The sequence below is a fragment of the Lactuca virosa genome, chromosome 1 (assembly GCF_052849685.1).
Source record: "Lactuca virosa cultivar CGN04683 chromosome 1, Lactuca_virosa_CGN04683_v6, whole genome shotgun sequence".
Classification (NCBI taxonomy): Eukaryota; Viridiplantae; Streptophyta; class Magnoliopsida; order Asterales; family Asteraceae; genus Lactuca; species Lactuca virosa.
The window spans coordinates 65,070,937-65,094,610 of NC_136426.1; the positions used below are offsets into that span (position 1 = coordinate 65,070,937).

At 35.2% G+C, this 23,674-nt stretch overlaps 1 long non-coding RNA gene and 1 pseudogene across 5 annotated transcripts; both read left to right on the forward strand.

The window, feature by feature from the left end:
* The first annotated feature begins 238 nt into the window (after window positions 1-238).
* Window positions 239-7,698, forward strand: LOC145114558 (uncharacterized; annotated as a pseudogene). The gene is made up of 4 exons (XR_013711076.1): window positions 239-418; window positions 539-670; window positions 4,843-5,079; window positions 5,463-7,698. The product of XR_013711076.1 is annotated as an uncharacterized LOC145114558 (transcript).
* A 3,932-nt stretch (window positions 7,699-11,630) lies between these two features.
* LOC145141570 (uncharacterized) lies at window positions 11,631-16,119 on the forward strand. 4 transcript variants are annotated; one of them, XR_013722983.1, is made up of 8 exons: window positions 11,631-11,884; window positions 11,984-12,289; window positions 12,555-12,678; window positions 13,134-13,215; window positions 13,297-13,411; window positions 13,493-13,924; window positions 14,011-14,071; window positions 14,171-14,519. It is a non-coding gene; the product is annotated as an uncharacterized LOC145141570 (long non-coding RNA). The 4 variants fall into 4 exon arrangements; XR_013722874.1 differs by adding an exon at window positions 15,958-16,119 and having other exon boundaries at window positions 11,633-12,289; window positions 14,171-14,277; XR_013722929.1 differs by having other exon boundaries at window positions 11,634-12,289; window positions 13,493-13,712; window positions 13,808-13,924.
* The last annotated feature ends 7,555 nt before the right edge of the window (window positions 16,120-23,674 follow it).

The window sequence follows — 23,674 nt, forward strand, 5'->3', positions numbered from 1 at the left end:
AGAAATGCAACCACATGAATTCTTTCAAATCCTCACAACTAGTAACCAGTGAAGCACTAGTGAACCGTTTTCTTTCTTTGTCATTATTGTGAACTCCACACAGTTCCTGACTTGGGTAGTACATCACCATGTATTTAATAATGAGGCTACAGACTTGTGGCTCCATCTTTCACTCCCTGTCACACATCAAAATCTTAGGAACAACATACTAATCAACCACTGTCCTCTTCCTGCCTAAATGCCTGTCAGAGAGCAAACATGTGAAGCCAAGCTGCAACTTCAATCCTTACATCTTTCACTCCCTGAAACTCTTTATTTGAAAATCTCCCAAGAACTTTACGTTGCGTTTAGTTACGGAAAAACAGTTTTCATTTTCCGTTTTTCGTTTTCCCTTTTCAGTTTTCGCTTTCCGTTTTCGGTTTTCATTGGAAAATTTAGAAAACGCGTTTAGTTTAAACTTATTCATTTTTCATTTTCAGTTTTAGAAAATTAGAAAACGTGCTTATATGTGTATTTTTCTATCGGTTTTCATTTTTAGAAAACGGTAGCGGTGGTAGGGTGGGCGTGGGGACGGTGGTGGTGGTGGGGTAGCGGCGGGGGGCAGTGGTGGCAGCGGGGTGGCGGCGGCGGCGGTGGTGGCAGCTGGGTGGCTGTGGTGGTGATGGTGATGGTGATGGGGTGGTGATGGTGGTGGTGATGGTAGGTCGGTGATTGTGGTAGTGGTGTTGGGTGTGTGTGTATATAGGGGTGTGGGTGGGGGTGGGGGTAGGTGTGAGTTTGTGGGTGTGTGTGTGTGTTTGTGGGGGTTGGTGTGTGTGTGTGTGTGTTTGTGGGGTTTGGTGTTAGTGGATCACATGTTACATTGTATTAGTTCCTTATATTTCTAGATAGCCCATTGTGTAAGCCTTGTATGTATTGGCCCAAGTGGCTTTGTATTTATACGTACGTTAATGTATATGTGTGTTATGCTTATGCTAAACCGTGTTTTTCCCATAACACACATATACATTAACGTACGTATAAATACAAAGCCACTTGGGCCAATACATACACGGCTTACACAATGGGCTATCTAGAAATATAAGGAACTAATACAATGTAACATGTGATCCACTAACAGTTGGTGTGTGTGTGTGTGTGTGTGTTTGTGGGGGTGGGGGTGGGGTGGGTGTGTGTGTTTGTGGGGGTGAGGGTGTGTGTGGGTGTGTGTGTGTGTTTGTGGGGGTTGGTGTGTGTGTGTGTTTGTGGGGTTGGGGGTGGGTGTGGGTGTGGGTGTGTGTGTTTGTGGGGGTTGGTGTGTGTGTGTTTGTGGGTGTATGTGTGTGTGTGGGGGGGTGTGTGTGTGTGGGGGGGGGGGGTTGCTTGGGAGTGAGTGTAGGTAGGTAAGGGTGTGGTGGGTTGGGGGTGTTAAGGTGAGGGTAGGTAGAGGTGGATGGGGTGGGAGTGGGTGTTTATATTTTAGAAAAAAATTGGAATTAGAAAAATGTGGAAAACAAAGATTATTGGTTTTCCAAAAATTTGCAACTTCTTTGTAATTTTAGAAAACGGAAAATTTTCATTTTTCGTCAAAAATTTAGAAAAATAGACGAACTAAACGCGTTTTCAAAATTCTCATTTTTCTTGGAAAAGTTTTCCGGAAAACGGCCCATTTTTCTGCAACTAAACGCACCCTTGCCTTCCCGTTTCTGCATCATCGGATAAGGCAACCGGTTGGGTTATGCTCATAATTGAGTAATCAAAAAGGTAAAATTTGCAATCGCCTTCCATGTTTGACATTACCTTTAGGGACTCCCTTTCGATTCCTTTCTTCCCCAGGAGATTCTTCATTGTTGAACATAGTCTCCAAGGTGACGAAGATTGAGCGTTGGACTGTGGCTCTCGTTCCAATTTCAAAAGGCGTTTCCTGATCATTAAAGACGGGTGTCAGGCTACTGAGGGGCAATATGGTCTATCCATTTTATGTCAAAAGAGTTTTGATATTTAAGGACAATTTGCTCAATTTGCTTTCTTTTATAAATTATAATATCTTAAAAATATAAAAATTGATTAGAAAACATTTAAAAAATAAAATTTGACATATAAAATATTTAAAAAGCTAATAAAATATATATAACATTTAAATTTTAGATCAGACAAAAAATTTTGAATCATAATAAAAGTATATATGAAGTTACCCTTATATTTTAATGACAAATTTGCAAAAATGGTCCCTGTGGTTTGTCAATTTATATGGGTAAGGTCCAAAAAAAAGTTTATTAGCAAAAAAGGTCCCTATTTGATGGTTTTGTTGCGGTTTTGGTCCCAACCTCGTTAAGTTTAACAGCATGGCTGTTAACTTTTGGCAAATGATAGATTTACCCCTGGGACCATTTCTGCAGTTTTATCTTTTTACCAAACTACAAGGACCAATTATGCAATTTTTCTTTTTCATTTCATTGATTTATTATATATTAATTATTTTAATTACTTTTTTCTTTTTAACTTTTTTCTTATTGTATTATTTTTTTTATTGGTTTATTATATATTAATAAATATTATTTTTAATATATTATATTTATATATTAATAAATATTACTTTTTTATTATTAATTTTTTTAATTATTTTTTTTTGAATTTCTTTTATTGCATTAATTATTTTTTATTGGATTATTATATATTAATAAATATTATTTTTAACATATAGTATTTATCTATTAGTAAGTGTTACTTTTTTGGATTATTAAATTCATTTAATTAATTTTTTTTAATTTTTTTATTTCGTTAATTCTTTTGATTGGATTATTATATATTAATAAATATTATTTTTAATATATTATATTTATATATTAATAAATATTACTTTTATTATTATTTTTTTAATTTCTTCTTTACTGTATTAATTATTTTTTATTGGATTATTATATATTAACAAATATTATTTTTAGCATATAATATTTATCTATTAGTAAGTGTTAATTTATTGGATTATTAATTTCATTTAATTATTTTTTAAATTTTTTTATTGCATTAGTTCTTTTTATTGGATTATTAATTTAAATTTATTATTTTTATTTATAATAAATAATATTTATTTAATTGTTTTTATTTTGTTTTAATTTCTTTCTTTATTGTTTTAAATAAAAATATCAAACACTCCGGGTCAGCTCCTCCATTCGTTGCATTTTACCATCTTGCGTCGTCGTATCATCTCGCTGGAAATCATCGATCATCAACTACAGTCGGTCATTCTCGACGAAAACTACACCAGTTGACTACCCATACAATGTGAAATAAACCCCAGAAAACATACTTCCTCCAGCCGACCATTCATTACAGATACCACCATCGATGACGATATTGTTAGATCGAGGGTTTTCAAACCACCATATCCACTACAGGTGGTGAAAAAGTTGTAGAACTCGTTATTCGGTACTCGTTTGGCCGACCTCCTAGTAATGAATACTCAGATTTGGTAATTCATATAGAAATATTTTTAGGGAAATTATATATGTCAAAATCATACGTTAAAATCATAAGTTTATCGAAATATATAACAAATTTTGATATATGTGAATACAAAAAAACTAAAATACACACGATAATCTCACTTCGTAAATAATTACTCAACTTATATATTTATATATATAGTAACAGGGTTGGAGACGACCCGATAGTGGTTTGTTGTGACTGAGTGGTGGTGGTGGTGTTGTCCAAAATATGTTATCTTCCAAATATTTAAAATAAATTAGAGAATGTGGGGTGGGTGAGATTTTTTGGTATTTTTATTTGAAACAATAAAGAAAGAAATTTAAAAAACAAATAAATAAATAAAAACAATTAAAAAATATTATTTATTATAAATAAAAATAATAAATTTAAACTAATAATCCAATAAAAAGAACTAATGCAATAAAAAAATTAAAAAAATTAATGAATAAATTTAATAATCCAATAAAGTAACACTTACTAATAGATAAATATTATATGCTAAAAATAATATTTGTTAATATATAATAATCCAATAAAAAAATTAATGCAATAAAAAGAAATTAAAAAATTAATTAAAAAAATTAATAATAAAAAAAGTAATATTTATTAATATATAAATGAATTATATTAAAAATAATATTTTTTAATATATAACAATTCAATCAAAAGAATTAACGAAATAAAAAAATTAAAAAAACTAATTAAATGAATTTAATAATCCAATAAAGTAACACTTACTAAGATAAATATTATATGTTAAAAATAATATTTATTAATATATAATAATCCAACAAAAAAGAATTAATGCATTAAAGAAGAAATTCAAAAAAAATTAATTAAAAAAAATTAATAATAAAAAAGTAATATTTATTAATATATAAATATAATATATTAAAAATAGTATTTATTAATATATAATAATCCAATAAAAAATAATACAATAATAAAAAAGTTAAAAGGAAAAAAATAATTCAATTATTTAATAATTAAATAAAATAAAAAAGAAAAATTGCATAATTGGTCCTTGTAGTTTGGTAAAAAGATAAAACTGCAGAAATAGTCCCATGGGTAAATCCGTCATTTGCCAAAAGTTAACAACCATGCTGTTAAACTTAACGAGGTAGGGACCAAAACTACAACAAAACCATCAATTAGGGATCTTTTTTGCCAATAAGCTTTTTTTTGGACCTTATCCACAGAAATTGACAAACCACAGGGACCATTTTTGCAATTTTATCTATTTTAAACCTAAATCACGTTATAGAGTAAACTCTAAGGATATTAAATTTATATATATATATATATATATATATATATATATATATATATATATATATATATATATATATATATATATATATATGTTTTTGATAGAATTTCACTAAATTTGACGATCAATATTACTCCAAAGGAAAAATAAAAATCGTTAGACAATCACTTCCTACCATTTTCAGTTTTGAGTTGACTTCAACTGCACTTTTCCTTCTTCTTTCGCCTACCTCTTCTTCCAAATCAACCCACAGATCTCGTACAATCAGAAGTAAAAAGAACTCAAAGATCCAGTCAATCATTAAACTCGATCTTCCAACAGATACTTCGCAGTGGTTCCAGGTTAGCTTTCAGGTGACTGAATCGATACCCACTGAACTCTAGTCTTTTGCCCCCAAATTTATTACTTATTTTGAGTTAATTTTGCGATCTCTTCAATCCCCAGTCCTATGTCCTGTTCTTGATTAAGAATCCGCAAACGGGTATCAAAAAAATCTTGAAAAACGTTGACTTGTTCAAATTCCTTCCATGAAGAGTGTTTTCATGTTAGGGTTTATCTTGATTCTCTGCATTAGGTTAGTGAACGCAGCGATTGGTATTGATCCTAATGGGTTTGGGGATCTAAGATCTACAAAAGAACCCCCTATGACCTTCAAATACGATAGAATAGACGAAGTAGCTTGGAGATGTTAAAAAACAAACATTCTTCTTTTTTCAGACCGCAGACGTTTGGTCCACCTCTTCTGCTGCAGAGGTCTATAGAAGTGGTCCGCAGACTGCAAACATTTTGCCACAGAAAAAACAAACAGCACCTTAGTCTTCAAGACGTTCGATGTGAAGAATCGCCTTCAAAGGGTCAAAAGAGTAAATTTACGAAGGTTGAAGCGGTTATTCGGGTTGTTTCTCCATTTGAGGATCATTACAATGCGGGTCAGCGAACCGGGTTGAATAATATGACACTTTCGGCTGAAGGGATGTGGGAATCATCAAGCGGGCAGCTTTGTATGATTGGTTGCCTTGGAATTGTCGATAAAGATGGAATCGGAATCGGGTGCGATTCCCATATCTGTTTATACATTCCGCTCTTGTTTTCCATTAAACAAAGAAGCATAATTCTCGGGACAATTTCTAGTTTAAAAGATGGGAATTCATCTTTTTTTCCGTTAACGTTTGAGAAACTTGTACGCCCTTCTGAATTATACGATCAGTACACGGAATCTCATCCGTATTATATGTATTCCAAGATCGATTTAGCAGGAACAATTCTCGAAAAACACGAGCCTTTCAGCTTCTAAACCGTGATTAAAAAGTCATTTTTAACGTTCTCGAAAGTCGAAGATGCCGATTTCTATCTCGTTGGTTTGTCACTTTTATCCGAAGATCTTACACGTCACCACCCTGCGGTCCCTGATTCCGGACCTAATCGTTTTTCAAGAACCGATGTGCAATTTGAGACTCTCTCACTTGGCCCGTTATTCGGTCATTACTAGTCTCTACAAAACGATTCAATTACAGAAGAAGACACACTGTATCACACTAAACCGACATACACCGAACGACAGCTCCTATTGAATGTATCGGGTCAACTTTCGCTCTTCGAAGGGCAATATGGGAATGTTTCGGATCTTTTGGTCGAAGGGTTGTATTATCCGGTTGTTGGGAAAATGTATTTAGTTGGGTGTCGGGACGTACGGGCCTCATGGAATGTTTTATACGAGAGTATGGATCTTGAAAACGGGTTGGATTGTTTGATTGAAGTTGTGATATCGTACCCGCCTACTGCGACCCGTTGGATGGTTAATCGAACGGCTAGGATTTCAATTTCGAGTCAACGAAACGAGTTTGACCCATTGTTTTTCAAACCGGTCAACCTTCAAACAGTTCCGATTATGTATCGGGCTCAACGGGAAGATATTCTTTCTAGAAGAGGTGTAGAGGGAATTTTACAACTTCTTACACTTTCGGTTGCAATCGGTTTTATTTTAACCGGATTGTTTTACATCAAAGAGAATGCGAATGCGATCCCGTTTGTTTCACTCGTGATGTTATCGGTCCAAGCGGTTGGATACGGGATTCCCTTAGTTATGGGGGCCGAAGCGCTTCTAGAAAAAACGGAATCTTACGAAAAGTCTTCGGTTCTTGAAAAAAGTCAAATGGTTCGGGTCATCGATTACACGGTCAAGATTCTTGTACTGGTTTCATTCTCGCTAACATTGCGGCTTTACCAGAAAGTTTGGAGGGCCCGAATCCAGTTACAGACGCGGGCCCCAAATGAACCGACCCGTGTGCCGTCTGATCGATGGGTTCTTATAGTTACCGGGCTGGTTCATGTGCTCGGGTTTGTATGTGTGCTTGTGGTTCATAACCTACAACAATGGCTTGCTGAATTTGAGGAGTATGTGGGTTTGGTTCAAGATTTCTTTTTGCTTCCACAAGTTATTGGTAACTTAATTTGGCAAATTAATTGCAAACCGTTACGAAAATCGTATTTTATCGGGTTAACTGTGATTCGACTTCTTCCTCATGTTTATGATTACATTCGGACCCCGATCCCGAACCCGTATTTTTCTGAGGATTATGAGTTTGTGAATCCGCATCTTGATTTTTATTCAAAGTTCGGGGATATTAGGATTCCTGTCATTGCAATTCTTCTTGCGGTTATAGTACATGTTCAACAGTAGTTTAGTTATGAGAGGCTTGTGGAGGTTCTTGATTTTGGAAAGTTTAGGGTTTTGCCAAGGCGGACGGTGGCGTACGAGCAGTTGCCGCCGGTGGTGGCGGAGGCTGAGATGACTTCCGGTGGCAATGGAGATGTGGGAACGAGGAAGGAGGTTGAGGTGGAATGAACAGGATGATGTGTAGGTGTGGTTTCATGTTTTTTTTGGGTCATGTTGTATTGTAGATGTTGTGAGGTTTTTGTAAACTTGCCGATTTTTATATGTAGTTTTATTGCTATGTGAATTTGAAACGCATTTAACGATTTTGTATGAAATGAAGCGTGGGAAAGAGTACGGCAAAAGCAATTAGTAAAAACCTAAAATATCAAAAAACTAAAAGTTCAAAAAAACTATTTGATAAAAGCTATGTGAAGTATCTTTGTAGATAAGAAAATAAAAGTTTATCTAAAAGTAAAAGTTAATAGTTAATAGTTTCCTACTATAAAACAAAACTTTATTTTTTCTTTTTTTCTTAAAAAGTATTTGTTTTTTTATCATAAAAGTCTAAGGTAGTGTTTATTTTTTGTCTGCAGATCTGCGTGGCCTCTTCTGTTTGCGCCGCGCAGACCACGCGTAGACATTAGTCTTCGCAGACTGTTTGTTTTTTTGAAGACTGCAGACCTAAAAATGTCTGCGCGCCTTCTTCTTGGCGCAGATGTGGGCCAAAGTCTTCTAACATCTTCAGACATCTTCTAGCCTAAAAAAACATATATATATATCTTCTTTTTTAAGTTTTTTTTTAATTTATATTTTTTCCAACTTTATTAATGATAAACAATTTGAAAAAAAAATTACAAAACATAAAAAAAACGTTCAACGATACAAACATGATATTTTTGACAAATTTATAAATAAAGATTTATTACAATATAATAGTCGTTGAAGTTGTTTATATAAATATGGAAAAAAATCATAATATATTCTTATATTTTTTGGCCAAATTTTGTAAAACATTATTTAATACAGTATCGTCAATTTCTCGAGAAAATATTTATGGTACGTTTTTAATGGATATAATTGAAAAAATCGAAGTTTATTTCCATCTATTTATGTATCAAATTCTTCGATCACTAATTGTAATGTTTAGTTATAACTTTGCAACCAAAGTTGTTGGTTTTTATCAAATATATACGTTAATTCATACCATTTTTATTTTTATTTTTTATACAATAATGCATAAAAGTTGATCGAGATTCGTTAATTATTTATAACAAAGTCATAAAAATATTAAAAAATCACTTTGAAGTTTAAAAAAATCAGTTTATTTAGATTTCAGTTTATTTTAGTAGCCCGCAGATGTTAAAAAACAAACAGTCTTCTTTTTTCAGACTGCAGGCGTTTGGTCCGCCTCTTCTACTGCAGAGGTCTACAGATGTGGTCCGCAGACTGCAGACATTTTGCCTCAGAAAAAACAAACAACACCTAATACTCGTCCTCTTTAGCATTGAGTTTTAATCGTGCTGATTAATTATTTTAACTTTCAAATTTATCATGTTTTAGCCACTATAACATGCTCAACATATTATAGGGGTGTGTATGGGGCGTTTTGGTTCGGTTATTGGTCAAAACCGAACCATAACCATCATGATTGGTTAATTCATTTTGGTAGTCATTGGGTACATTGGTTAATATTGGTTATGGTTAATGGTTTTGGTTAATAGTTAAAATTGGTTAACCATAATGTTCAAAATAATATAAATGGCGAAAGTATATTGGCATAAGAATGAAAAGAGAATACAAAAAATTCTTCAACGCCAATGTTTGTGACCTAACTTATAGTAATAGAATAAAATGTGTACATTTGATACTTAGAGTGAGATAACACATAATCACATTCAAAATAAAAAATATTCAATAAAAATATAAAACATTAAAATAATTAACATTAATAATTTCATATATTGATAATTGATATTAACATTAAAATAAAGCCAAAAATTCATACACGTTCGATGCGATTAAAAAAAAACTATAAAATAAAATAGTCAAACATTCATATTATGTGTTATCTGGATTAAAAAAAAAGCCAATAACTCATATATATTCAATGTGATTAAGTCAAAAACAGTAAATAAAAAAACCAAAAAATTCAAAAAAAATACATTCTTAATATATCACAAAGTCAAGAAGAACTAAAAACTAAAGTTACCTAGAAGTCTTGATTATAAAGTCAAAAAATCCTTCGAATAGTACTATAAAGTCAAAACAATATTTGATTAGGATTAACGGTGTGAGAAGTCTCCGATTAGGATTATGAAGATTAAACTAATTGTCAATAATGTTTACAAATTGTAGAATTATCCTATTAGGAATTACAACAATAATTAATAATCTAACTCAATGCATGATTGAAAGATTATGTGTGTCTGTGTGATCAACCTTTGATGGTTTCATTACACGTTTGTCTCCTGATAAGTGAGGATTAATGAATTATATTTTAAAATTTTAATGAGTCTTAAATAAGTTTGACTACATTATTTTATATATAAACTATAATTTTTATATTTTAAAATATAAAGTTAGTGGTTCGGTTAACCTGTAAAACCATAACCGAACCGTTAGTTATCGGTTAACAAAAAGTAGAAACCGAACCAATGGTTTTTAAAATGGTTCGGTTATATCGGTTAATTTGGTTTTGGTTCGGTTTTTCGGTTATTATGCTCACCCCTAACATATTACCATCTTACCATTTACATCCATACATGTTACGTACCATTTACATGGAATTTAAAAATACTTTTCTCTAAAATTATTTTTATTTGACAAATTATGAAACTAAAAGACAAAAAATATAATTTATTCTTTTCCTATAGCATTGTATATACTATTAATTCTTAAAAAGTTGAGGAACAGTAACTTTTTTTCTCTTTCATCTTTTGCCACTTAACTTTTTATTCTCATTTTAACCCCATAATGCTTTTACTACTTTCGCATCTTAGCACTTCCTCTCCACCGCCTTTGACTCCACCGCCTTTTATTCTCATTTTAACACCACAATACTTTTAACACCACAATACCGCCTTTTATTCTCATTTTAACACCACAATACTTTTAACACCACAATACTCCACAATACTCCACCGCCTTTTATTCTCATATATCAAAGCAGTCATCACTAGAAAAAGTTTATTTCTTGCTTGAGAAATGGATTGATTCTTTGCAACGCCTAGAACCAACGACAGTGTTCGTTGTCTCCATTCGATTAACGCTTAGAGCCGCCCCTTCAATCGAACACAATCGCCACCGCCGTTCAGTTCACCGCGTCTCCTATTGGCCGTCGTCAGCCAACATCAAACCAGTTGAACCGTAGACGACACCGCCTCCGAATTTTCATCTTTTCTGCCTACCGAAGAACACCGAACTCCGTGTTGTGACTTCTCTGCTTCTTACTCGCCGAAACAGTCACCACAACCATCAGACCATTTCTCGTCTTCCGATTGTCGACGACCATTGCCCAGGTTAGAGGAATCGTCCGCCTTCTACTCCATCCTTTTTTTTCTTTTTGTTTCTTATTTAAACGTTCTCATCATCAGCGCCCTTAGTGAATTGCTTGAACCCTAACACTCCCCCTTTCAACAGATTGTGTTCTGCTTTTTTGGAATTTAATATATCTGGTATAAAATTCTTTTTGTATTTGTTTCTTTTGCAGGTTTCAAAGAATTGAAAGGGACGAGGAAGAGTTTTGTTTCAATATTAGGTTGGTTTAGTGAATTGAAAGACACAGTTTTAGGTTTCATTGAAATTTGATTGTTTATTTTGTTTAATTTTGTTAATGATATCTGTTGCATCTGCTTATTTTAGGGCTTGATTCACTACCCAACTAATCAGTTTCTAACTTAAACTTCCATCTTTGAAATATTTTCTTGCAGATTGGATTTTATGTGTTGCGTTAAATTTCGTTTGACTTTCATTTTGTGATTTTCCAATGGAATTGTACAAGACTACAAGGTTAATATTGACTTTGTGAATAACTTTTCATTTCTTCATAGTAAAATCTCATGGTTCTGCCTATATAATTTTTGCATTTGGAATGCAGAAACAAATTCCTTACAGTGGAGTCAACACTACACAGGGCATTGTAGATATTCCAAGCAGACAAACATCCAAGTCCATGTGATATGGGTATTGGTAGAGCAAAAGAAGGGTAATTTTTTTTATTTATAATGGTGTTGTTTATTTTTGTTGAAATCTTACATTTTTTTGGTGGATTGTACCAGACAAAAGTATAATCTTTTTTCATCATTTCATCTAACTTTTTGGTTATGCTGTCTTACACATAAGCGAATTAAAGCAAGCAAGAAACAAAAGGAAGCACACAGAGTGTAAGGATTAAACAAAAAAGTTATGATAATTATTTAAACAAATGTCTTAATTGACTTAGAAATGAAATGCAATCAGACGAAAAAAAAGTCTGCAAAAGGGTAAAATAGGTAAGTTGTTCTCATTATACTTTAAAATAGCTAACCAATTTTAGCAGTGGAAGTAGGATGCTATATATTTTAGTGAACATACATTGTTATTTTCTGTAGTTGGAGCAACAATCGTTGGTGGAGCAACAACCGTCGGTTGAATCTGTTGTTTTAGGTATGCATTTTCCCCATTTATTTCTAATATTCGTTATAAGGCTTCCTAGACTAATATCTTTTATTTTAACACAAGAAAGAGATAGAAAAATTTCACATTTGTCATTTATATGCAACTTATCTTTGTATATATTGTATATATGTTCATAATATTACTGTGCACCTGAACTTGTATTCGGGGCAACTGAATACACAGCCACAATTGATGTCTGTTCAGTCGGTTCTGTCCTTGCCTAACTCCTTCTACGACAGGTTCGGTTCTTTCTGTGCCTTTTTAACTAAATCAAAAATTAATTACAATTTAAGAAAGTCAATTGCATTTAAACATCAACCTTAATGTTAAACAAAAAAAAATTAATCCATTAATGCCCATTTTACCCCTACTTCTATAAACGTTAACCGAATGTAGTTTTCATCTTTTTATCATAACTACATATAGTTTTCATGTTTACAGTTTAAGAAAGTCAATGCCCATTTTACCCCTATTTATAGAAAACAATCCTTTTGTGATTTTCAGATTTTGGTGTTCTTTTCAACCTGCAATGATGTCAGTTACCATCATGGGCTTTTTTTAGGCAACCAAAACCATCTAATCTGGTATTATCCACAACTGCAATTACCCGCTCAAAGATTTGGCTATGGTAAGTTACAGTTGTCGTTATAATTAGCTGAATGTTTTTTTTGTGTGTGTATGTGTGTGTAGATTATGCATATGGGTTACCAATCTAATGTTTTGTTTAAACCATCAATGTCGGGGTTAGTGTTGAAAATCTTAATCTTACTTTTCAACATATAAAAGATCTTTATCTTTTTGGAGATGTTGATGAGCAATGACGAAACTGCTCTTTTATAAATCTCATTTTAGCAAAACGTGTAAAATAGCAATGTACCATATGAAATGAGAAACTGTAAATTTTTAACTGTAACTCAATAAGAAGATCATGACTTCCGCTCTTTATGCAAACAAGAATAACACATAAAGATGCTTACTTTATAACAAAAGAAAGCTAGAAGTATAAGGAACGTAAAGACAAATGATTGATATTCATATTTTTTTGTTGATTATAAATAAATCTTGATATGAACATATACTTAGGCCAGACGAACGACACCTTGAGAACGGTGAATATGACATGCCAAATTCAGTAAAGCTCCGTCTTGAGATCAGACAGAGAATAGTATGCTTTCTTAACCTTAACCTTTGGTTACCGGTTTTTGACATTAATTAATTTATTATTATTTGATTTAATATTTTGTAGTCACGAAAACTACAAGAAAATGGATGAAAACGGCAATGGTTTTAAACGAGGGTGAAGACGGGACGTCAGAAACCTCATATTAATCTAATTAGATCTTGTACAGATGGGCGATCAGGTTGGTAACTTTTTAACTTTTTCATTATTAGTATTTTTTGGTGCACCAGTTGTTGATTAGTTTTATTGCTTTTTGGTGCAGAGTTGATGCTGTTAAGGTTTATTTCACTACTATTATGAATTGTCTGTTTGTCAAGATAGGATTGTTAACATCTGTGTGAACAAGACGACCATGGAACACTTTCTTCCTTGCCCGTTGAAAGCAAAAGAAAAGATGATTGATCCCAAGTAAAAAAAATTCATCTACTATTCGCCAATTGCTCGGAGATAAAGAAACTTCAGTACGTTACTGTGATGAGAGGGTAATCAAATCAATCTAGCTTTTGTACAACAATGAAAAACTTGATTTATCCAATAAATAGTACAAATATTCACACTATTCATTCTCCAAGTACAGAATAAGGTGCCATTGTTATCAGGCAAGGTCCTGCATCATCTACACATCTTTATTTTCATAGTAGCAGTTGTACATGTGACATTTTCTGTTCTCACTGTTGTATTTGGAAGGTTTAAGGTTAGTAAATTTTATGATCTCCTGGAAACTGTTTTCTTTCACTTGATTGAGTAGTGTATTTTTTTTAATAACGTATTAATATATAGATACGCCAATGGAAGCAGTGGGAAACATCTATCAGAGAAGAAAATCTCAACACTACACAAGGTGATTAAAGTTATATCGATCACAATATAGCTACTATCGATTTCATGATCTCTCTAATTTTTATACTTCCATTTCATTTTATGGATATCAAATCTGAAGAATTTCATGCAGTTCAAGAACCGACAATAATAGATGTTAGAAATCATGATATCATCAGGAACCGGTTCTTGGGTTTTGGCAAACGATCAGCTCTTTTAGGTTGGCTGGTAAGTTATTATCATATTGTTTCAGCTTCACCATTAATTAATTATCTTTTTCCCCCAATTTAATTTGTTCTTCAAATCTTTATTAATTATGTTATCCTAATTAGACAAAATTGCAAAAATGGTCCCTGTGGTTGGCAAATTTATGTGCTTTTGGTCCAGAATGAAATGTTGGTGCACCATTGGTCCAAAATTGGATCTTTTTAGTGATTTTGGTCCCTTTACACCTGAAAAGACTATTATACCCCTCCTGAATTCCGTTTTCCTTTCCGTTTTCCTTTTCTTTTAGTTCATTTATTATTTATTATATATAAAAAAGATAATTTACTCTAAAAGAAGGGCCCTCTCTCTCGCTCGCTCGCTCTCTCTCCCCCCTTCGTCTGTTGCTACTTCTTTAAAACACACACAAACACATACCATCAAGAACACCTCCACCTGACCTCCTCCTGCCATCAACGTTCACCCCCATCACCATCCTTCTCCGACCATCTCCATCTTCTCCACCGTTATCCCCCACCAGATGCCTCTCTTTCTCAGACCTGAAACCCATATCTCGTTGGAGCTATCTCTCTTCCCTCCCATCACCAGCTGAGAAAGAGCTCTAGAAGCTCCAACGTTTTTCACCACCAGTGAACTAGAAAACCATTGTCGACAATCTCCCCAACCACCTGCGTTTGTCACGCCTTCTCGACGGGGGCTGATTATTTTCGATTTTGGATTTAGAGCGGGCTAAGTTTTTTACCTGAAAAAAGATTCTCAGGTTTTGATATTTGTTGCAGGTTCCAGGTTTGTTCTTGATTTGGTGTGATGTGGTCTAGTATCGAATTTCAGTTTGATTTGGGGAGAAGATGTTAACCGGTTGTCTTCTCCGACAATTAGGGTAGGGTAGGTGGGATTTTTTTCTGTGATGCAGATTTAACAGGTGGTGGTGTTATGATAACGGTGATGGAGATGACGACTGATTATGGTGGCTCGAATAGATAAACAAGGGCGGCTTTCTGCCACTCCCTTTCTCGTTGATTACAAAATGGGTTTGATCTTTCATTGTTTATGTTGTGAAACCAATAAGATGCACAAAAAATCAGACTGCACTCTACATGCTTGGGGATCTAGAAAACAATGGAATACCAAGAGAAATGATTCCCTTGACTCTATCCGGCCGGAAAAGACTAGATGCCGAGCGACAGTTGTGCCCCAATCATGTCCCACCACAAACACCTGATATGATATGGATTTTTATGGATGCGAATCTATTGAGGAAGGAAGATGTGGTGACGATGGTTGATTGAAGTTTTTGAGGTAGCAATGGTCGACGATGGTGGAGGCAGTGGGTTGAAGGCCAGTGATGGGTCTTTAACAACATTAGAGAGAGAGTGAGAGAGAGAGGGTGGGGGTGGGGTGTTACTTAAGAGAGGTGGGGTGGGTTTTTTGGTTTTTTTAATTAAAATAATAGGAACTAAATTAAAAAAACAATCGGTTAAGGGCATAATCGTCATTTTAGGTAGAGTATGGACCAAAACCACAAAAAATGATAACCATAAGGACCAAAACTACACAAGATATCCAAATTTGGACCGGTGGTGCACCAACATTTCATTTTGGACCGAAAGCACATAAATTTGCCAACCACAGGGACCATTTTTGCAATTTTGTCTCCTAATTAATTAATGATCAAATTTGAAGCATTCTTTCTTCAAGCAATTCTATGGATCAGTGACGAGAAGCACAAAATCTAGTGAATGTATCTTTTATAATTTCATAATTCAATCCAGCATTAAATTCTTTTTTAAATAACGCGGTTTTTTTTTAATTTATTTAGATATAGTTGGCGAATTTGAGACTAAAAGGATTTGGGACAGATGTAGTTATTACTGCATAAAGTATATCTTCTTCTTTCAAATTGAAACATGATGTTGACTTCCATTCCTAAATTTCTATATAAGACCTATCCAAAAATCTCTTGTATGTTAAATATATCTTCATCAATATAATGGTATGCTGCAGCACATATACAACCTGAAAGAACAAAAAAAAAAAATGACTCAGCGCCAACGGGCGCACATGATTCCCATCTAGTTTACATGGAATTTAAAAATATTTTTCTCTAAAATTAGTTTTATTGGACAAATTATGAAACTAAAAGACAAAAAATATAATTTATTCTTTTCCTGTAGCATTTACATGGAATTTAAAAATATTTTTCTCTAAAATTATTTTTGTTGGACAAATTATGAAACTAAATGACAAAAAATATAATTTATTCTTTTCTTTCCACCGCCCCTTCATTTTTTTTCTTTCTTAAATAGTAAAACCTTTTTCTCTTTCCATCAATCTTTCATCATGGCAAAGTTTCTCCCTTCCTGCTTATCTTGAAGTTTTTATTTTCCTTTTAAGTCAACTATATAAATGGTCCCTCAAGTATTTAGGCACTAATAATAATATAAATTTTATTATTTTAAAAATTCATATGGATGCCACGTCAATGCTATATGGACGAAGGTCATGAGAATTAACCTATATGGCATGCCATGTAATGTTCGACAATAACCGGTAAACTTGTTACAATATGTCTCGATGACTAAATAATGAAAAAATAAAAAATTTAATAACTAATTAAACAAGATTAGTACTTCGATGCTAAATTGGGACAATTCTGACACTTTTATATCTAAAGTCGATACTCATTTTCTTAAAAGCTTAAAGTTATGGAAATCTTTCAAAAACTAACGGCTTTAGTTTTCTTTATGGTGATAACAAAAACCTAAGACTATTTGACCCAGTTGTCAGGGGAAAACTATATTATATGGTTTCTTATATCTAATTTTATATATATCTCCGATTGTTTCCTGGATCCCATGTATGAGTAGGCGAGTGTGTTTATACACCAATGATTTGACAATTTATGTAAATAAGGAGGTACATATAGCAGTACCCTTTCTTATTCATACTTTCAACATTTTCTTATTTTTTATTCGATTTCTAATGTAAACCGTGTTAAATTAAAGGACTTATTCAACCATATTTTATCTCAGATAGAAAATTTCAATGCTTTAGAATTTTAATGTACTTTTCAATTATAAATTAGGATTTTACCCGTTGTGTGTTGCGGCAGTGTCAATCCGTTTTGTAAACTGAATGCTCGTTGTATTGATAAAAATGTATGTACATTTGCATTTATTGGTAGATGTGACAACCCGGAACTTCTATCTTGTACACTTAGTCAATTCAGTCAATATTCAACTTGTTTTGTTGATTTCTTGTACTGTTTAAGGGTTCATTTAAGTGTTCTAAGCTTGATTATGACCAAGGTTGAGTTTAGGAATGAGTCAGAGTGTCGTATAGTGAGAAAACCGGGCCATACACACCTCTAGGAGGAGTGTACGGCCGCACACCCTCTCCCTTGGCAGCACACTCACTTTTTGACAACACTCACACCCCTATATAAAGAGTAGACCCCTTTCCTTTCATTCCTTTAACATCCTGGCAGCACACAACACCTTTTCTCTCAAGACTCTTCAACCGCAAACCCTCCCAAGGCTTCAAAAACGTGAGCAATCCATCCCTTAGCTTGTTGTACTTGAAGAACCACTTCATCTAAGCCTTAAGTGTACAAAAATCGACATGTCCTTCACTCTTTGAAGGAGTGCGGCCGCACACCTTCATAAGGTTGGCCGCACACTCCTAAAAGACCCTCCAAAGTGAGAGTTGGACTTCCATCTTCGAGTTAGACATGACCATAGCCTTCCTATACCTTAGAATTGGCCTTTTTGGACATTTTCATGTAGGGCGTACGACCGCACACACCCTTGTGCGGCAGCACACTCAAGTGTGCGACCACACACCCAAGTGTGCGACCACACACCCTTGTGTGCGACCACACACACATTCTAGGACCACAAACCCATTTTTAGGACCCTAAACTTGTACTACAACTAAGTATGGACCTAGGACACTTCATGGATGCAAGTATGGACCTCAAAGACACTTTCCAACATGAGTGTACGGCCGCACACCCCTTGGGCCGCACACCCATGGCCGCACACACCATTAAGGTGGCCATACACTCCCCTCATGCAATCCTTTAAGGTCCTAACACTTAGTGCAAGTAGTTTCAAGTTCTTAGAGTGGTTCTCCATCACATCTAGTGGTGAAATACCATCATTTGACTCCTTTATGTGTCATTACTTGTTAATTAGGATCAAATCGTGTTCAAGGCTTCACTTGAACATCCCGCATTCCGTATCGATCCTTCATTCAAATCGCCCGAGGTGAGTTCATACCCCTACATTTTCCGTGTTTTTAATGTTTTTAGGGGGGAATACAAGCCAAACTCAAAGTATTTTATTAAGTTTTAAAATTATTAATGCAGTCCAACGATTTCCACGTTTAATAACATATTCGGATATTTTATCTCTTTTTGTAATATGTTGAACATAAGGGAAACTTCTATTTTGGAAATCTAACTTCATAGCTTTCAGAAAGGTTTTTACAAAGCATTTTCCATATCAACTCTAATAAACTATAATGGGTATAGTTTGGGATAACTCTCTAGGCAGTTTTTGCCAAATCAGATTTCATGGATGAATATATATAAACTATGACAGATTTAGTTTATGTTATATATTTTCTAAGGAGTATAAAGTACTATTATTCAAGGATAATTATTTTTATACTGTTTCTAGCATGTAAACTAGATTGTACAGAATTGTGAGGCTCTACTTCGAAACTGTACCCTTAGGTGTACAGGGTTAAATCCTATCTCAGTATAACCAGAGTCTCCTGGAGGGAGAGCGTGAGATTTGTGAATAGATCTATTCGGGAATGACAATCCCACACCTGAACTGCTAGCTACAGTGACGCATGCATGCCTGAGGTGAACAAATGTCATTTAGCTTAAATGCCTGAAGAACGTTATAAAGGTCTCTAGGTCATATCAAGTATGGTTATACGACTCGCAAATAAGTATAAACTAACTTTGGTTTACGGACTCTACTCTTCATTTGTTTTATTTTAAGTAATAAAACTACTTTTACATATACTGATAGTAATCAGGGATTTCTAAACTTGCATCTCTAACTCTAGGACGGATAACTGTTTTTAGGGAAAATATGGGATTTTCCCAGGATAACACCGACATCTCTAAAACCGATGGTTTATTTTCTACTAATAGATATTCATATTCATTCCATGATTCCTTGGATTGTACATAGCTTGTATGAATCTGGAAGTCATGGAAGGAATGAGTTTACAAACATGCTTTTTATAAGAAAATATAGGATTTTCTTGAGGAACACTTTTCGAAAGGTTTCAAAGAACATTTTCCACCAAAACTAAATGCTTATGAACTCACCGGCTTTATGCTGATACTCTTCAAACTGCTTGTATTCTCAGGAAATCAGTAGACAGGTACATCTTGGATTTAGAGGAGCCGGAGCAATAAGAGTCATGTTTTCTATATATTACACACTTTTGATGTATTTAAAACAAGTTTCAAATTGATGTAAACACTTTTCATATTTGTAATCAATGTTTGGTTGTGTTTACTATGCTTGCTATACAATTGTTGTGATACTACGCATGACGTCCTCCGCCCTAGAACGTTTCCGCCGTTCCGGTTTTGGGGTGTGACAGTAGATAAATATACAAGGTCGGTGCAACCGACTAACTTCAATATATACCATCAAATGAAAGCGTATTTTATGTGACAAAATTCATATGTACGAAACGTACATAAAAATAAGCATGAAAACATAAAGAAACTAGAATTTATACCGACACGTACATAAAAATAAATAAGTAAGTTTTTTTGTAAGTTAACGAACAAACATTAAATAATAAAAAACGTATCATACATGACCCGACTTATTCGTAGGAAACACACATAAAAAATAAGCATGAAAACGTCAAAAAATACATTGAAATCTAGACAAAATCGAATTTATACCGGCACGTACATAAAAAAGTACGTAATTTCTTTTTTTATAAATTAACGAACAAAAGTTCTACATTTACATCGAAACGTTAACCACCTCGAATTTACACTGACGCATACATAAAAATAAGCACGTAAAAATTAGTTTTTTTATAACGAATGAAAGTTATTAAAGAAAATCATATTATGTATACTAAGGGAGATAAGCAGGAAAGATTACAAAATAGAGGGGGGGTGAAAGTGATATTTTAAAAAGTTCAAAGTGGAGGAGGTCAAAGTGACATTTTAAAAGTAGAGGGGTGAAAAATGTTATTTTACAAAGTTTTTTAAAAAGTAGAGGGGTACAAAATGTCATCAACCAATAAATATGTTTTGTAAATTAAAACTAAATTTTGACGATTCTATTGATATAAGTTATGTACTGTTACATTTGTTAGTAGTTAAATATACAAGGTCAATACCACTGACTAAACTAACACCTATCTTCAAGTATTAAACGTTTGGCTTCAAATTAATTAAGTTGTGATTTTGATTGGCCACGACGTGATGCTGGAGACACTCCGCGACGTAACCACATCATTTAAATGGCGGTACAGTTATAGCCTAGCCACAACACGGTGGGCCTGTTGGGCCAAAACCCTAAAAGCCTAAGGATTTGGAGCTATTTAAGGCACACTTCCCTAGGGTTTCGGCTCATTCATCAACCTCTACCCCAGAGAACATTCCCCACATAACCCCAACCTTTATTTTGATGTGGTAGCGGATGCTTTGAGCCGCAAGTCGGTTGGGTCTTCGGTTAGGGAGATGTGTATGAGGATATCCGTTGATTCTCCGCTTTTGGGTTTGATTAGAGAGGCTCAGGTAATGAGAGTATGGAAGGAGAATTGGAAACAGGAACGAATCAGGGGTGAGATAGACAGATTTGTCACGGATAGTCAAGGGTTGTTGTCCCGGTGTGGTCGGGTTTGGGTTCTAGTTTCTGGTGGGATCAAACAGATTGTGTTGGAAGAGGCTCATAAGTCTCGTTTTTCTATACACCCGGGGGCCTCCAAGATGTATCGGGATTTGAGATTGAGTTACTGGTGGTCGTGCATGAAAAGAGAGATAGCTTGGTATGTCGAGAGGTTCTTGAACTGCAGGATGGTCAAGGCCGAGCATCAGAGGCCGCATGGCAAGCTGCAGCCTATGGAGGTTCTCATGTGGAAATAGGAGCAGATCACCATCGATTTTATTACCAAGTTGCCGAAGACGGAAAAGGATTTTGATGTTATATGTGTCATCGTGGATCGATTGACAAAAAGTGCCCACTTTTTGGCTATCCGGGAGAATTCTTCGGCCGAAAAGCTGGCCGAAGTTTAAGTTCGGGAGATCGTTGCTCGCCATGGGGTCCCGATATCCATTGTTTCTGACCGAGATATTCGGTTCACTTCCCGATTCTGGCAGAAGTTCCATGAGGAACTGGGCACGAGATTACATTTCAGCACTGCTTATCATCTGCAGACTGACGACCAGAGTGAGCGGACTATACAGACCCTTGAGGATATGTTGCGGGTCTGTGTTATTGATTTTGGTGGGAGTTGGGATTCCTACCTACCTCTTGTTGAGTTCTCCTACAACAACAGTTACCACTCCAGCATTGGTGCTCCGCCATTTGAGCTCTTGTTTGGTCGGAGGTGTCGCACCCCGATTTGTTGGGGAGAGGTTGGTCACAGGGTTATGGGAAGGACCGAAGTAGTCCTTCCGACAATGGAGCTTACCCAACAGATCAGACAGAGACTACAGACCGCTCAGAGTCGGCATAAGAGCTATGCCGACCGATGCCGATCAGAGTTGGAGTTTCAGGTCGGCGATATGGTGCTTCTAAAGGTCTCACCCTGGAAGGGTGTGATACGCTTTAAGAAGAGGGGGAAATTGGGTCCCCGATTCATTGGACCTTTTCAGGTGATTTCCAGGGTTGGAAATGTGGCGTACAGGTTGGATTTGTCGAGCGATCTTAGTCAGATTCACAACACTTTCCATGTCTCTCAGTTGCGGAAGTGTGTGTTGGACAACGAGGTAGTGGTTCCGTTGGATGATATTCAGGTCGATGAACGCCTGAACTATGTTGAGAGGTCGATAGTTATTCTAGAAAGGGGATGAAGGTCCTACGCAACAAGGAGACACCTTTGGTAAATGTACAGTGGCGACATCGGAGAGGCTCCGAGTGGACCTGGGAGCCCGAGGCTGAGATGTAGGAGCATTATCTTGAGTTATTCGCCGCGACAGACTTCAAGGACGAAGTATAGATAAAATGAGGGAGAATTGTAACATCCAGATGTTAAGGTACTTCTAATCTTTGGCTTTATGATTTTGGTACATTGTATTTTGGTCCATAATTTGAGAAATGGTGAAAGGGGCCTAATGTGGCTTTTGGTGGATTTTGGGCCGGATGAGTATGCCATGTGTACGTGGGTGTATGCTAAGCGTACTAAGGCGCGTCTTAGTACACCGGACGTACGAGGGTGGCATGCAAAACCCTAATTTTGGGGACTTGGCTCATATTTAAGCATCTTTATGGACATAAACCTATTCTTATCCAACCTCTTTAAGAGCTTTTGACCCTTAAGCAACCCTAGAGAAAAAAGAAGCCAATTTGTGAGCCTTTAAGAGAGTTTAGAGTGGTTTTGAAGAAAGAAGCAGGTGGTGTAAAGACCTTGGAGTGGAGTGCATTGTAGATCTGGGAGTTCTAGCTTGTTTTCAACCTCAAAAAGGTATAAATCTTGCATCTTTTACACTCCATCTTGTAAATCTAGAGTTTTGCTTTTTAAAGTCTCTTTTTGGTCCCAAAATGATGATTCTTGAACAAAGCATGTTCTTGACCCATTACGTCGTCCTTTCAGGCCTTTGGGAGGGTCTTGAGTCATAAAAATGGGCCCCAAATGGTTAGTTTTGCTCCATGCATCATGTAGAAGATCTCAATGGATTAAGACCTTGAGTTAAGCACTTATTGAACATGCTAAGTCATAGAGTCGGAGATTTATGACTCCTCGGAATATTTTAGCCATGGATCTGCAATATGGAAGTAAGAGCTTTAGCTATTAAGCTCTTAATGGAAGTTTTGGGTTTCTGGGAGTACACCCCGCGTACTCGGAGTACGCCCTTACAAGGCCAACCACCCCGATGGTGGTCAACATGCGAGGACTCGAGTACGCCCAGCGTACCTTCGGCGTACGCCCCACTTACTCACTCTGAGTCGATTTGGCTAAGTTGACTCGGTTGGGTTGACTCAGTTAACTTAGTTGGTTTGACCAGTTTGACTTTGAGCTTGACCAAGTTTGAACTTAAGGGTATTTTGGGAATTTGATTGAGATTGGCCATTTGATTAGACTAGGAGGCGGTTGGAGTTGAGATTCGGAGTCGAGACCTCATCAGCTTTTGTCCAGTTTGCGAGGTGAGTTTCCTCACTATACTTGCGGGTCGAAGGCACCA